Source organism: Pleurodeles waltl, chromosome 4_2 (genome assembly GCF_031143425.1).
Source record: "Pleurodeles waltl isolate 20211129_DDA chromosome 4_2, aPleWal1.hap1.20221129, whole genome shotgun sequence".
NCBI lineage: Eukaryota > Metazoa > Chordata > Amphibia > Caudata > Salamandridae > Pleurodeles > Pleurodeles waltl.
The window spans coordinates 1017833012-1017845361 of record NC_090443.1 but is presented as its reverse complement, the minus strand read 5'-3'; the positions used below and the strand labels follow the sequence as shown (position 1 = coordinate 1017845361).

General features: G+C 51.6%; 3 non-coding genes across 3 annotated transcripts; 1 reads left to right on the top strand and 2 right to left on the bottom strand.

Moving 5' to 3' along the window:
• Positions 1-4273: 4273 nt before the first annotated feature.
• Positions 4274-4346, bottom strand: TRNAR-UCG (transfer RNA arginine (anticodon UCG)). Its single transcript has one exon. It is a non-coding gene; the product is annotated as a tRNA-Arg (tRNA).
• Positions 4347-11054: 6708 nt separating this feature from the next.
• On the bottom strand, positions 11055-11127 carry TRNAR-UCG (transfer RNA arginine (anticodon UCG)). Its single transcript has one exon. It is a non-coding gene; the product is annotated as a tRNA-Arg (tRNA).
• Positions 11128-11541: 414 nt separating this feature from the next.
• On the top strand, positions 11542-11613 carry TRNAS-GGA (transfer RNA serine (anticodon GGA)). Its single transcript has one exon. It is a non-coding gene; the product is annotated as a tRNA-Ser (tRNA).
• Positions 11614-12350: the final 737 nt, after the last annotated feature.

Below are 12350 nucleotides of genomic sequence, written 5' to 3'. Positions count from 1 at the left end.
CTGCAGCCCCTCAGTACAGTGCCTGTAGTACCTTAGTACAGCGCCTGCAACCCCTCAGTAAAGCGTCTATAGCACCTCAGTGCAGCGCCTGCAACCCCTCAGTGCAGTGCCTGCAGCCCCTCAGTACAGCACCTGCAACCCCTCAGTGCAGCGCCTGTAGCACGTCAGTACAGCACCTGCAACCCCTCAGTGCAGCACCTGCAGCCCCTCAGTACAGTGCCTGTAGCACCTTAATACAGCGCCTGCAACCCCTCAGTACAGCGCCTATAGCACCTCAGTGCAGCGCCTGCAACCCCTCAGTGCAGTGCCTGCAGCCCCTCAGTGCAGTGCCTGCAGCCCCTCAGTGCAGCACCTGTAACACCTCAGTACAGCACCTGCTGCCCCTCAGTGCAGCGCCTGCAGCCCCTAAGCGCAGCGCCTGCAGACCCTCATGCAGCGCCTGTTGGGAACAGGTGATGCCTGTGAGGGTCTCCAGGTGTTCTCTGTGTATCGCTGCAGTGTCACTGTCTTCCCTACAGCACTCCAGTGAGGGCCGCTCCGTACAGTGCTTTAGTGAGGGACAATGTGCAGTGCTTTAGTGAGGGACACAGTGCAGCACTTTAGTGAGGGATGCTGTACAGTGCTTTAATAAGAGGCACAGTGCAGCACTTTAGTGAGGGATGCTGTGCAGTGCTTTAGTGAGGGACACTGTTCAGTGCTTCAGTGAGGGGCACAGTACAGTGCTTTGGTGAGGGATGTCGTGCAGTGCTTTAGTGAGGGGTGCTGTGCAGTGCTTTTCAGAAGGACACGTCCAGTGATTTAGTAATGGTCTCAGTGCAGTGCTTTAGTGACGGACACGTACAGTGATTTAGTAATGGTCTCAGTGCAGTGCTTTAGTGAAGGACACGTACAGTGATTTAGTGTGGGACACAGTGCAGTGCTTTATTGACGGGCACGTACGATGCTTTAGTGAGGGGTACAGTGCTTTAGTGAGGATCACAGTGTAGTGCTTTAGTGAGGGGTGCTGTGCAGTGCTTTAGTGAGGGACACTATGCAGTGGTTTAGTGAAGGACACGTACAGTTCTTTAGTCAGGGACACAGAGCAATGCTTTAGTGAGGTGTGCTGTCCAGTGCTTTAATGAGGGGTGCTGTGCAGTGTTTTAGTGAAAGACGCGTACAGTGCTTTAGTGAGTGGCACAGTGCAGTGCTTTAGTGAGGGACACTAACGTCCTTTAGTGAGGGACACTGAAGTGCTTTAGTGAGGGGCACAGTGCAGTGCTTGTGAGGGATGCTGTGCAGTGTTTCAGTGTGGGTCGTCCTGCGGTGCAGTGAGATACAGTGTGCAGTGCTTTAGTATGGGATGCTGTGCAGTGTTTCAGTGTGGGTCGTCCTGCGGTGCTTTAGTGAGGGACACAGTGCAGTGCTTTAGTGATTGATGCTGTGAACTGCTTTAGTGAGGGACACCGTGCAGTGGTTTGGTGAGGGACGTGGTGCAGTGCTTTAGTGAGGGACACTGTGCAGTAATTTAGTGACGGACACCGTGCAGTGCTTTAGTAAGCGCAATTAGAGTGCTTTAGTGAGGGCTACAGTGCAGTGCTTTAGTGAGGGGTGCTGCGTAGTGCTTTAGTGAGAGACCCTGTGCAGTGCTTTTGTGGGGGACATCGTGCAGTTCTTTAGTGAAGGACACTGAAGTGCTTTAGTGAGGGACACCGAGCAGTGATTTAGTGAGGGACACAGTGCAGTGATTTAGTGAGGGACACCGTGCAGTGCTTTAGTAAGGGACATTAAAGTGCTTTAGTGAGGGGCACACTGCAGTTCTTTAGTGAGGGGTGCTGTGCAGTGCTTTAGTGAGGGACGCTGAAGTGTTTTAGTGAGGGACACTTTGCAGTGCTTTAGTGAGGAACACCGTGCAGTGCTTCAGTGAGATCAGTGCTTTAAATGGGCCGGTACTCTCCGGTACTGAGTACCGGCACTTTTTTATTTTGAGAGGGAGAGTACCGGCATATCTCAGAAACAAGCAGGTACTCTATTACAGAGTACCTGCACTTCTATTTTTCCATTTAAAGCACCGAGTGAGATACAGTGTGCAGTGCTTTAATGAGGGACACTTTGCAGTGCTTTAGTGAGGAACACCGTGCAGTGCTTAAGTGAGATACAGTGTGCAGTGCTTTAGTGGAGGATGCTGTGCAGTGTTTCAGTGTGGGACGCCCTGCGGTGCTTTAGTGAAGGACACCGTGCAGTGGTTTAATGAGAGGTGCAGTGCAGTGCTTTAGTGAGGACACGGTGTAGTGCTTTAGTGATGGATGCTGTGCACTGCTTTAGTGAGGGACACCGTGCAGTGGTTTAGTGAGGGGCACAGTGCAGTGGTTTAGTGAGGAACACCGTGCAGTGCTTCAGTGAGATACAGGCCCATATTTATACTTTTTGACGCAAAACTGCGCCAACGCAGTTTTGCGTCAAAAAAATTAGCGCCGGCTAACGCCATTCTGAAGCGCCATGCGGGCGCCGTATTTATTGAATGACGTTAGCCGGCGTTAGCCGCCGGCGCTGTCTGGTGTGCGTTAAAAAAAACGACGTACACCAGGCAGCGCCGGCGTAGGGGGAAAATGGCGTATGGGCGTCCACAAATGGTGCAAGTTAGGCTGAGGCAAAAAAATCGCCACAACCCGATTTGCGCCATTTTTTTACGACGCCCATCCCCCATTGAAATGACTCCTGTCTTAGCAAAGACAGGAGTCATGCCCCCTTGCCCAATGGCCATGCCCAGGGGACTTCTGTCCCCTGGGCATGGTCATTGGGCATAGTGACATGTAGGGGGGCACAAATCAGGCCCCCCTATGCCACAAAAAAAAATACTTACCTGGACTTACCTTAATGTCCCTGGGGTGGGTCCCTCCATCCTTGGGTGTCCTCCTGGGGTGGGCAAGGGTTGCAGGGGGTGTCCCTGGGGGCAGGGGAGGGCACCACTGGGCTCATTCTGAGCCCACAGGTCCCTTAACTCCTGCCCTGACCCAGGCGCTAAAATCCGGCGCTAATGCGAGTTTTTTAGACCCGCCCACTCCCGGGCATCATTTTTGCCCGGGAGTATAAATCTGACTCATATGCATCGGAGTCATTTTTTAAGACGGGAACGCCTACCTTGCATATCATTAACGCAAGGAAGGTGTTCACGCAAAAAAATGACGCTAACTCCATGAACTTTGGCGCTAGACACGTCTAACGCCAAAGTATAAATATGGAGTTAGTTTTTAGTCTAATTTGCGTCGAAAAAAACGACGCAAATTCGGCACAAACGGAGTATAAATATGCCCCACAGTGTGCAGTGCTTTAGTGGGGGGCACAGTGCAGTGGTTTAGTGAGGAACACCGTGCAGTGCTTCAGTGAGATACAGTGTGCAGTGCTTTAGTGGGGGATGCTGTGCAGTGTTTCATTGTGGGTCGTCCTGCGGTGCTTTAGTGAGGACACTGTGCAGTGCTTTAGTGATTGATGCTGTGCACTGCTTTAGTGAGGGACACCCTGCAATGCTTTAGTGAGGGACACCCTGCAGTGCTTTAGTGAGGGACACTGCGGTGCTTTAGTGAGGGACACCGTGCAGTGGTTTAATGAGAGGTGCAGTGCAGTGCTTTAGTGAGGACACGGTGTAGTGCTTTAGTGAGATACAGTGTGCACTGCTTTAGTGCTTTAGTGAGGGACATCGAGCAGTGCTTTAGTGAGGGACACCCTGCAGTGCTTTAGTGAGGGACACTGCGGTGCTTTAGTGAGGGACACCGTGCAGTGGTTTAATGAGAGGTGCAGTGCAGTGCTTTAGTGAGGACACGGTGTAGTGCTTTAGTGAGATACAGTGTGCACTGCTTTAGTGCTTTAGTGAGGGACACCCTGCAGTGCTTTAGTGAGGGACACCCTGCAGTGCTTTAGTGAGGGACACTGCGGTGCTTTAGTGAGGGACACCGTGCAGTGGTTTAATGAGAGGTGCAGTGCAGTGCTTTAGTGAGGACACGGTGTAGTGCTTTAGTGAGATACAGTGTGCACTGCTTTAGTGCTTTAGTGAGGGACATCGAGCAGTGCTTTAGTGAGGGGCGCGGGTCAGGGCTTTAGAACAGAAGGTTACACTTTAGGATTTTAACCGCGAGTTTATGAATTGAAACATTGCGTAACCTTTCTACAAGAGGTTTTATGTGTCAGAGTCACCACCTCCTCCGTAGAAAGTTGCACTCTTTTAAGAACAGAAACATTGAAATGCGGGCATGATTGTAAAAGCATAAAATGTATTTTCTATAGTGGCTGAAAAAATATCCGACCACGAAGGGACTCGAACCCTCAATCTTCTGATTCGAAGTCAGACGCCTTATCCATTAGGCCACGCGGTCGCTTAGGTAATGCACTATATATGTACTATTCATCCGTCTCCGAGCACCCCTGGCCGCTGCTGACATCCACTCATGTGCTTTACAGAAAGAAAGCGCGCCCTCTGCTCACAAGCACTTGTCTCCAGGCGCTATATGTCCTCACTGCTGCTCGATACCATCGCCCCCTTTCCCCCGCTTCCTGGGGGACTGAGAGGTGATGAGTTGTAAAAGCGTTAAGGTTTGTGTCCTATCCGGATCCTCGTCGCGTGTGAACAAGTTCACAAGTGCGGTTTGAAGCCTCCGTCGCCTCTGTTTACCCGCTTTGTCTCTTTTCTTTCACCCTGAGTCTGTATTATTCTCATCCTTTTCTTTGTCAATCTTTATTCCTCTTTCCAGTCTCGGTGGTTTATTTCCTCTTTGCCTCTGTTTGTATTCCTCTCTCCCTAACTCTCTGCGGAGTCTTTGTTGGGCCGTTTCCTTCCCACTAATGCATGTTACTGTGGGTCTCTGTGTTACCGCTGCCCAGAGCGGTAATCACCAGCCTCACCCCACAAACCGGGATTCATGCAAGAGTGGAGTAATTTATTTCTTGTTCTTCTCTTTTTCTAGAGACTCGTTGTGCTCTCAACACTGGAACAAACAATGACTGACCATGTGGTCACCGTCCACTCTCAAATGTACTAAACCCAGGGAGTGACCAGCTGCCTCCATGTGTTCTAGTGGTTAAGATTCCTGCTTTTCATCCTGGCGGTCCTGGTTCAGCTCCCACAACCTCTCTGTTCTCAAGCCCGAAGGGTTACAGAGATCCCACTTCATTTGATTTCCACTCCGTTCACCGCGTGTGTGCTTATTACCTTCAGCATATTACCCAGAAACCACCGCGCGTAAACAAACCCAACTGCCCCCCCGCACTTGTAAGTTATAAAGTGACGGACACTTGTCCTCTGACCACATATTGATACCAGGGGGTCCCTGAGGTTTGTCTTTTATGGTCCAATCACCATCCAAGCACTGTGTAGCTCCGCCCACAACAATGGTGAAATGTCACCTTTAGTTTGTTTGTGGTATTTACACACAGGGCAGTGTTTTGTGTCCCGTCTGAACCAACATCCCTCTTGTTGGATCTGACACTGATTTCTGTGGCAAGTGCAGTGAATCCCTCATTTTGCAGACAGAGCACAGAGCACAGAATTGTATCATTCCAGGGGCCCTGCTTGGCGCGTTGTCAGATACACACCGGAGCCAGGTCCTGAGTTTCTCCTGTTTTTGGAGACAATTGAGGGTCAGAAAGTGAAGAGACTGAGGACTGAGGGCAGAGATGGCCCTTCAGGGACTGATGCAGCGTCACTCACTGGTAATTAGCGCTCATTAAGATTTCTGAAACACAATAATAAGAGCCGAGGTGGGGCATTAACTTGAGCAGCAGTTGGAGGAGGGTGGAAAGAAAAGCAGTGGGTTGGGTCCTCTGTCCGGGGTCATATATAGTTATCTGTTCAGTGCAGAGCCTGCATCTCCTCAGTGCAGTGCCTGGAGCCCCTCAGAGCAGCGTCTGGAACCCCTCAGTGCAGCACCTGCAGCCCCTCCGTGCAGCGCCTGCAGCCCCTCAGTACAGTTCCTGCAGCCCTCAGAGCAGCGTCTGCATCTCCTCAGTGCAGCACCTGCAGCCCCTCAGTGCAGCACCTGCAGCCCCTCTGTGCAGCGCCTGGAACACCTCAGTGCAGTTCCTACAGCCCCTCTGTGCAGCACCTGCAGCCCCTCAGAGCAGCACCTGTAGCCCCTCAGTGCAGCGCCTGCAGCCCCTCAGTGCAGCGGCTGCAGCCCTTCAGTGCAGCTCCTGCAGCCCCTCAGTACAGCGCATGGAGCCCCTCCGTACAACACCCTGCAGCCCCTCAGAGAGGGTGCTTACAGCCTCTCAGTGCAGTGCCTGCAGCCCCCCAGTGCAGCACCTGAAGCCCCTCAGTGCAGCAACTGCAGCCCCTCAGTACAGCACCTGCAGCCCCTCAGTGCATCACCTGCACCCCTCAATGCAGTGCCTGCAACCCCTGGGTGCAGCGGCTGCAGCCCCTCAGTGCAGAGCCTGCAGCCCCTCAGTGCAGAGCCTGCAGCCCCTCAGTGCAGCGCTTACAGCCCCTCAGTGAAGCACCTGCGGCCTCTCAGTGCAGCGCCTGCACCCCTCAGTGCAGCGCCCTGTAGCCCCTCCATGCAGTGCCTGCACCCCTCAGTGCAGTACCTGCAACCCCTTGGTGCAGCGGCTGCAGCCCCTCAGTGCAGCGCCCTTTAGCACCTCAGTGCGGCACCTGCAGCCTCTCAGTGCAGCGCCTGCAGCCCTCACTGCAGCGCCATCACCCCTGAGTGCAGCACATGCAGCCTCAGTGCAGCACCTGCAGCCACTCAGTGCAGCGCCTGCAGCCCCTCAGAGCAGCAGCTGCAGCCCCTCAGTGCAGCGGCTGCAGCATCTCAGTGCAGCGTCTGCAGCCCCTCAGTACAGCGTCTGCACCCCTCACTGCAGCAGCTGCAGACACTCAGTGCAGTGCCTGCAGCCTCACAGTGCAGCGTCTGCAGCCCCTCAGTACAGCGTCTGCACCCCTCACTGCAGCAGCTGCAGACACTCAGTGTAGCGTCTGCAGCCCCTCAGTACAGCGCCTGCAGCCCTCAATGCACCGTCTGCAGCCCCTCAGTGCAGTGCCTGCAGCATCTCAGTGCAGCGTCTGCAGCCCCTCAGTACAGCGTCTGCACCCCTCACTGCAGCAGCTGCAGACACTCAGTGCAGTGCCTGCAGCCTCACAGTGCAGTGCCTGCACCCGTCAGTGCAGCACCTGCTGGGAACAGGTGCAGCACGAGCTGCAGGTGATGCCTGTGGGGGCCTCCAGGTGTCCTCTGTGCAGAGCTGCAGTGTCTTCCCTACAGCGCTGCAGTGACAGTCACTGCATGTAGTGCTTTAGTGAGGGACACATTGCTTTGCTTCAGTGAGGGACACAGTGCAGTGCTTGACACTGTGCAGTGCTTTAGTGAGGGAAGCTGAACAGAGTTTTAGTGAGGGGGGGGGCACATTGCAGGATGTTGGAGCCTCTTTTTGTATTTCTCTCTCCCTAACTCTCTGTTGTATCTTTTTTGGGCTGTTTCCTTCCCACTCATGCATGTTACTGATGCTTCTGTGTGTTTAACCACTGCACAGACATGGCTAAACCCCATTTTTTGCCTGGTATGTAATGTAGCCAAAAAGTTGTTAGTGCCCAGAGCCCCTGCTAACCAGGTTCCCTGGGTCAGATCTCTTTCCCTGAGCTGTTGTGAGGCATTGGCACAACTGGCAACACCTTTAGCTGCCACTATAAGTCCCTAATAAATGCTACTTAGGTACCCAGGGCATGTGGTGCTAAGGGTAGGCCCCTGAGGGCAGCAGCAGTCGTTGAGCCACCCTCTAGGGCCAGGCATCCAGATCTACCCATCTCTATCATTGTAGGCTGAGTGCTTTGACGCAAACCTAAAACAAAAACTCGACATGGCACACTGCCTGTGTGCCCTGTCCAATATACACTGCATACGCTATAGGTAAGACACCCCTTTGGCAGGCCTTCCAGCACTAAGGCAGGGTGCACTATGATGTATGTGAGGGCATAGCTGCATGAGTGATATGCCCCCACTGTGTCCTTTCCAAACCTGGGACACAGTGAGTGAACAGAGCAGCCATTTTAAATGCACGAGCTGGACACTGGTCAATATGAGTTTCACAGCTACATGATGGTCACTCTGGACCCTGGATTGTTTGGTCTCAAACAACTCAGAATGATAACTCCAAACTGGTACCAGTATTGGATTGATTAACCACATGTACCCAGGAGTGACCTTAGAGGTGCTCCCTGTAAAAGCTAACTACCCTGGCATGGTTGCTAGCCGGTCTTATCAAGCCTGCCACCTCCAGACTCAAATCTGCATCCCTGGGGTGAGAGATCCTTCTCTCTGGGATTCAGAACAGAGTCCTTCCTGGGTGGAGATGCTAAAACCCTCTCCCTCAGGAATGTACACTGCTGGTGAGCTTTAAAGGACTTACCACCTTTGAAACTTGACCTCCAGGCCTGCTGCAAGCAGAAGATGGCTGCCCCTTTTGCAAACTCCCACTTTTGGCAGCAGCAATGGTGGAAAATCAAACAAAGGACAGGAGGAGTGGCCCTACCTAGCATCCAATCACCCCTAAGGTGTTGCATGGGAGGTGGACTCTCTATTTCATTTTCCTCCATCTTGGATGGAAGGAAAACAGCCAATCAGGTGTATGGAAGTGACCTCTGCCCACAGGAAGTGGTCACTTAGTGGGTGTAGCCACCCAAAGGTAGGTGACCCACTGGTCACTACCGGGTTCTCCCTAACACGCCCACTAAATACAGTATTTAGTGAGCATCCTTAGACCAAGAAATCATATTCTAAGGACTCAAGAAGACCAGCAACAAAGTAGACTCAAGGCATGAGAACTGAAGACCTGCTGCACAAAGAAAAGGCACAAAACCCTGCCTGCTGCACCCAGGACTCGACAATTGCTGCTGACTGGTTGCGTGGACACAGAACGGACTCTAAAAACACCCAGAGGACCTCCACTCTTCAAAACTCACCAAAGATCTCCTTCCAGTCTGAAGGCATCACTCTGCAACCTCAAGAAACCACCAAGCCAGTGAGGTCCACTTCACTGACTAGCTGCTGACCGTGGAACCAGATACCAAAGCCAGACCAAACTTCATACCATGAACCTGGGACTGCCAGAAGGGAGCTATGAGAACTAGAGTTGCCTTTTGATGCCTTACCTGTGCAAGTAGCCTGTTGATCATGAGAAAGGGGGGCAAGTCGTAATTTAGGGAAACAGACCAGTCCTGAGAGAAAGCATCTGAGGCTGGTGCCAATGGATCCGGGTGCCAACTGTAAAATTGAGGGAGCTGGGAGTTGAGACGGAAGACGAAAAGATCTATTTACAGTGACAGGACCATTTGTCCTGGATGGAATGAAAGATTACGGGATGGAGTTTCCAGTCCCTTGAATCCCGGAAATGCAGAGAGTGGCAATCCGCTACGGCATTGAGGTTGCCCGGAAGATACTCTGCACGAACCAAAAGTTGGTTTGAAAGGCAATATTCTCAGAAGGCTTTGGCCAGTTTCGCAAGAGGTTTGGATTTCGCACCCCCTAAATGGTTTATATATATTACTGCCGAAATGTTGTCCATTCTGAGAAGGATAGCGCAGCAAACTCTGTTCTTTGGAAGGCTTCTGATTGCAAAGGAGCCTGCAATCATCTCTAAACAATGTATATGCAATTTGGACTCCTCTAAAGACCATGTACCTCCAGTCAATATTGGACCACAGCTGGCTCTCCAACCCGAGAGGCTTGCATCTGATTCTAACACAAGATCTGGGGCTGATGCAAAAATTGTTCTGCCGTTCCCGGCATCTAAATGGAGGAGCCACCATTGAAGTTCCACGTGGTAATCCTGATCTAACCAAACGGAGTCTGAGTATGCGAGGCCCTTTCTTAAATGCCACATTTTTAACCTCTGGAGAGCCCAATAATGGAAAGGACCTGGGAAGATGGCTTGGAAAGAAGAAGACTACAGCCCCCCAGTGCAGCACTTGCAGCCCTTCAGTGCAGCGCCTGAAGCCCCTCAATGCAGCACCTTGTAGCCCTTAGTGCAGTGTTGTGCCTGGAACCCCTCATTGCAGTGCCTGTAGCCTCTCAGTGCAGCGACTACAGCCCCTCAGTGCAGCGCCTGGAGCTCCTCAGTACAGCGGCTGCAGCCCACTCAATACAGCGCCTGCAGCCCCTCAGTGCAGCGCCTGGAACCTCTCAGTGCAGCAGTTCCAACCCCTCATTGCAGCGCCTGCAGCCCATCAGTGCAGCGTCTGCAGCGCCTGCTGGGAACAGGAGCAGCACGTGCTGCAGGTGATGCCTGTGGGGGCCTCCAGTTGTCCTTTGTGGAGCGCCGCTCTGTCTTCCCTACAGCACTGCAGTGAGAGCCACTGCATGCAGTGCTTTAGTGATGTGCAGAGTGCAGTGCTTTAGTGAGGGGCATAGTGCAGTGATTTAGTGAGGGATACAGTGCAGTGCTTTAGTGAGGGGCACAGTGCAGTGCTATAGTGAGACACCTGTGCAGTACTTTAATGAGGGACATTGTGCAGGGCTTTAGTGAGAGACGTGTGTAGCGCTTTAGTGAGGGACTGTGCAGTGCTTTAGTGAGGTACATTGTGCAGTGCTTTAGTGAGGGACTGTGCAGTGCTTTAGTGAGGGACATTGTGCAGTGCTTTAGTGAGGGACCGTGTGCAGCCCTTTATTAGGGATACAGTGTAGTGCTTTAGTGTTGGACGCTGTGCAGTGCTATAGTGAGGACACAGTGCAGTGCTTTAGTGAGAGATGTCGTGCAGTGCTTTAGTGTTGGACGCTGTGCAGTGCTATAGCAAGGACACAGTGCTGTGCTTTAGTGCAGGACACAGTGCAGTGCTTTAGTGACGACACGATGCAGCGCTTTATTGAGCTGCACTGTGCAGTGATTTAAAAACAAACTCACAATGTAGAATGTTGCAGCAAGTTTGTGCATTGAAAAGTGTGGCAGGATTTCTAAGGGACGTTTTGTGCTCATTTCTTAGAATCAGCAAGTCCCCAGGAGCATATAGACTACTATAAAAACAAAGAGGTTGAAATGTGCGCCATAACTGTCGGTTTCATAAATATTTATTCTCTGGAGCTGCTAAAGGACACCGACCACGAAGGGACTCGAACCCTCAATCTTCTGATCCGAAGTCAGACGTCTTATCCATTAGGCCACGCGGTCACCACATGGGTGATGCTGATGTGCTGTGCACCCCGGCCCCACTGAGACATGCCCTCGAAGGACGGGGCACAGCTTGCATTAAAGGCAGTGAATTGTGCTCGTTTTTGCAGTAACTCTGAGAGCAGCTCTTCGGCTCAGCCTAGGTAAGGCAATGTAACAAGCGCCTCGACAGTCTGACGAGGCACTTCATCTGGGTACAGACTCCCTTATTAAAGTTCTGTTTTTTTATTTTAAAACACATTAGTGTCTGTTTTGACGTCTAACTTCATGTGAATATGCATCACCGAGAGGTTCTAGTCACATTACTGCTCCAATATAGATTTGTATCTAATTTTATGAAGGGGGACGAGGGACCTTGCTGGATGTGGTAGTGGGAATAGTATGATCCACACGTTATCACCAGTTTCTCAATCAGCCGAAATAGCTCAGTTGGGAGAGGTTAGACTGGAGATCTAAAGGTCCCTGGTTCGATCCCGGGTTTCGGCAAAGGTTTTGTGTTTTTTTCTTTCTTTCTAGTTCATCTAGTACTGGGCAGAAAATACAATAGACAAAAAAGGCGCAAAGGCACAAAGGCGGAAGTGACTGACCCCCACCCCCTAAAAAGAATTAAGCCACAGAAAGGAGGGTGCGCTGAGCCCACTTTCTGAGTAAGGCTTTCTCGTCCCCAGGATTTAAAGGCTTGGATGTCAAATGGACATAGTAAATTAAGCGCTGGCAAAGCCAATAGGCTTGGCTTGTCAAACACCGTGTAATTTTTCTGTTTTGCCGCATAATCTTTGCTGCCTTTATTGAGTGACGGCTGCCGTGTGATTTGTCTCTTCAATACACGCCGGTGCCACAGTCCGCCCCTCCCCTCTCCCCCCAGCGCACAGGCACATTCCTCCAACTTCAATGTGTGTTTAAATCTAATATTCAGAGACAGTGAGGTGTGTTTTCAATATTGTAACACAGCAGCTGCTCACTACTGTTGCTGCAAATCATCTCTGGGACACCCTCCCGTTTCTGTATGAGAGGTCTGTTTTGTCTCAGATAAACTTTTTTATGGCTGTTTCAGGAAGTATAAACACATTTCTGTGCAAAATGTTTGTAATTGACTCTCACACATCACCCACATTAAAACTAAATTAAAGGGAAACAGTATTTAAAGCAATGTTATTAAGAATTCTTCAAGGTCATCGGGGCAAGCCTCTCTGCACAAGAGCTGCCTGTATCGGGGCCCCTGG